Source organism: Pongo pygmaeus, chromosome 16, assembly GCF_028885625.2.
Source record: "Pongo pygmaeus isolate AG05252 chromosome 16, NHGRI_mPonPyg2-v2.0_pri, whole genome shotgun sequence".
NCBI lineage: Eukaryota > Metazoa > Chordata > Mammalia > Primates > Hominidae > Pongo > Pongo pygmaeus.
The window spans coordinates 85602449-85606124 of NC_072389.2; the positions used below are offsets into that span (position 1 = coordinate 85602449).

At 42.7% G+C, this 3676-nt stretch overlaps 1 pseudogene; it reads right to left on the minus strand.

The window, feature by feature from the left end:
- Positions 1–1843: 1843 nt before the first annotated feature.
- LOC129014442 (ribosomal protein uL30-like) lies at positions 1844–2590 on the minus strand (annotated as a pseudogene).
- Positions 2591–3676: the final 1086 nt, after the last annotated feature.

A 3676-nucleotide genomic window follows, 5' to 3' on the forward strand; every position in this document is an offset into this window, starting at 1 on the left:
ATTCATAGATAAAAATGAAAGTAAAGAAATGTGGTGGACTTAATTGATGACTGGGAGGTCCTTATAGGTCAAATAATTGGTAGAATTTAAACTAGAAGAAGTGTGGCAGAAAGATCATAGAATGGGAAACTTGAGTCAAGGTTTTGGAGGTGGTGCCATTACTAATAATTGGTGGCTGAACTGTGACAGAGGAAAAGACAAAGAAAAAGGGGAATCAAGAAGCTGAGAGGTCAGGCTTTTGGATGAGCAGTCTACACGGATGTTGAAGTCACCCGTGATGATTATAGAGATAGGCAGTAAACCAATTGCTAACTTTCAAGGAATAAATGATCAAAAGAGAATAGCCACAAAGATTGGGCAGAAGTGCTACAAAAAGGGTAAATAGGTAGTGTAACTGATGACATTTGCTAAGGAAGCTGGAAGGCTTTAGGGAAAAAGAAAAAGCGACGGTCAGCTAGCAGCAATGAAAAATCAAGGACACCTACCCCTTTGCTAGGTCCTATAACATTGGGGTATCAGGTTAACGGGGGATTTCTTCTCTCCTTCCTAGCACTGTTCTTCTACCCTTCTCCCCTGCTCACTCATCTTCCCAGATGACCTGTTCACAGCTGAGCACAGGAGGAAAGGGAATTTAGGGAAAGATCTTACTTTGCTGGTACCTTTGTGACATCTGGAGACTCTTTTAGGGGTTTCTTGCAGTTTGGGAAACTGAGAAACTCCAATGGAAATTTTTATGATGTGGGTGATGCCTTTCGTCTGGCCTGGCCATATATAACTCCAACTCCTGAAACCTGGCATCTAGAGACAGGTCTTGTATACATTCCTGTTAGAGCCCCCACTGCCCTCCCAATGGCCCTCATGGACAAAGTCCCTTGGGCAAAGTCTACATTCCATGCTGGTTTTCCCAATGCCCACATCTGCTGTATGGGAAACATTCCTGAAAGCTTGCCCCTGTCAGTGGTGGAAGTGGCACCTACTCCCAAAGCAATTATCTTCCTCTTTGTTCTGCTTCCTGGGGTTGAAAGCCTGCTGCAACCTCCTGCCTTTAGATCTCATATTCCTGAGTCTACTACCAGTCCATTTTGTCCCTTCAACCCTCAGAACACATATCAAGTTCTAAAGGTGAAGACCTTCACACCAAGCCTGAAGTGATCTCAAAGCATCATCCATCTCAGCAACACTCCATCGCCCAGGGAAGGGAAAACTGCCACAGCACTGCAGCCTCATTCTCCAGACATTTTTTTTCTTTCTCCTTCAGTGTTCACTCTTTCAAACACTCCAGAAGAGTGATGGACTAAGGGATCAAAATATAATCCCTTAATATTCTTATACTCGTTTTTTTTTTTTTTTGCAGAGACAAGTGAACATTTATTTTTGGTCCTTTCTTCCTATGTGTATTTCAAGTCTTTTTCAAAACAAGGCCCCAGGAATCTCCAGATTCAATTATGTCCCTGGGCTTGGTCAACCACTGCAGCAGTCTTAGGGAGCCTTGTACAAATGCTAGAGTTACTCATTTACCAACAGTAAACCCTAGGATAGAAGATGCACCAAAGCAGGACTCCTTCTTCCATGGAATGTGCTGATTTCAGACGAGATGGCAGCCAATGTAGAAAATGCTGGAATTTTTCCTTGGAACTGGATTGTAATGAGAGGTGCTTGCCATGAACATAAACTACTATCTTTTCTTTGACGCTTCCTTTCCAGTTTTTGAAGAAAACTTCCTTTCCAGTTTTGAAGCAGGAAATAATCTTCTCTGAAGACACTCAATAAAAATTCCAAAAAAACCCAGAAACACAAGCTTCCACTTCATTGATAAAAATTTACTGCAGTTTGGCACCTGGGTCTAGTTAAGCAGGCGGATGAGCTGATTGATGCACTCACCCCGATAGCCAGGTGTGCCCATCTCCCTGAGGAAGCCCATTCTATTTTTAGTACCATGACGGGCCAGTGAGAAGGCACAAGAACCATGAGATCTCCTAGAAATGCTTCCCTGGGAAGGCAATTTCATGAATGAGATCTTCCAAGCAAATGACACCAAACTTCCCCGGGTGCTCCTCAATCACTGTGTTGGCTGTCAGTGGGAGGGTCTTATTCTTGACCTTGGCTTGTCCACATTTCAAAATGAGTTTCAGGACAGACACCAGATTTAGAAATCCCCAAGTCACATAAGGTTCCACCATAGGCAGCATTTTTAGGTTCGGGGGAGTGACTTTTACTAAGACACCACTAAAAATTTTCTTTAGGCAAAGTCTTGCAATGGTTCTCTGCACCAGTAAACTCACACCATCAATCCTTCCGATGCGTACAACAAAGCCAAGGAATGTTTATCTGGCAATTCCAAGGCATGAGATTTCACTTCTAGTCATCTGAGATGCACCTTGTCATGTTTCTGCTGCCAGAAATCATGTAGGAATGATTCCAGTCACTTAAACCTGAACCCTTTTCCTTTCCTCTGCTCCTTCTTTGCCAAAAGTGCCTCCTTTGCCTGGGTGGCTTTGAGAGCTTGATAAGCCTTCCCCTTTCTCAGGAGATTTTCTGGAACCAAAGAGATTTTTCTTTGCTCTTGCTCTGCCATCTTTCCAGTGTTGCAGCTACTGCTTTTTGAGACGGAGTCTCGCTCTGTCGCCCAGGCTGGAGTGCAGTGGCCCAATCTCAGCTCACTGCAACTTCTGCCTCCTGGGTTCAAGCGATTCTCCTGTCTCAGTCTCCGAAGTAACTGGGACTACAGATACAAGCCACCATGCCCAGCTAATTTTTGTATTTTTAGTACAGACGGGGTTTCACCGTGTTGGTCAGGCTGGTCTTGAATTCCTGACCTCAGGTGTTCCGCCTGCTGCCTCCCAAAGTGCTGGGACTACAGACGTGAGCCACCATGCCCAGCCTCTTATATTCTTGCTATAAGAATATTTTTGGCCATTCCCTCCAAGAGTTCTGCAAATGGAGTCCAGCACCAAACTTTGAAACATGGGGAAAGGTGGCACCTAGTGTTTTATCCTTAGCCTTAGGAACCTCTCCAGATACCCGGACAGGAAGAGTTCGGTATTAACACGCTGCTACATTAGTAACTAATATTCTCATCCTTCTTCACTCCTAACAAAATTTAGATTTTGTTAATAATTTTTACTTCCCAAGTTTTCTAAATCTTGGATTTGGTTCTATAATTCCCATAATAAAAGGACTACCAGTGCTTTTTTTTTTTTTTTTTTAAGCTTTTTAATTCCTCAGGAGGGAGGGGTATTTAATTTCTTGGTTGGCTGGATTTCATTGTCAGTTAGGTTGTTTTGCTCACACATGCTTTACTCACATTGTATCTGAGAAAGACCTTTGCTCAGATACTCAAAAGATATCTTGACAACATACACTACTCACATGTCACATTTTCTTCTGCTCAACACCTTATAGATATTGCTCCATTGGTTTCCAACTCTAAATGATCCTCTAGTCCTTATATAGTGGACTCTCCTTTTGTGAATTGGAGAAATCAATGACCGCCTTGATTTTACAGCTGAACAGTAGGTATTCATGTTCTTGTTTTCTCCCAAGTAAAGCTCATATGTGCTATAATTCTCATTGGAGTATTTCCCACATATGGTCTTCATATGCAAGAGATGATTATATTGGTAGAAAATCATTGGGTCAAACCCTGTTTTCCCTTGAACTTTAGACATTGTTCCAT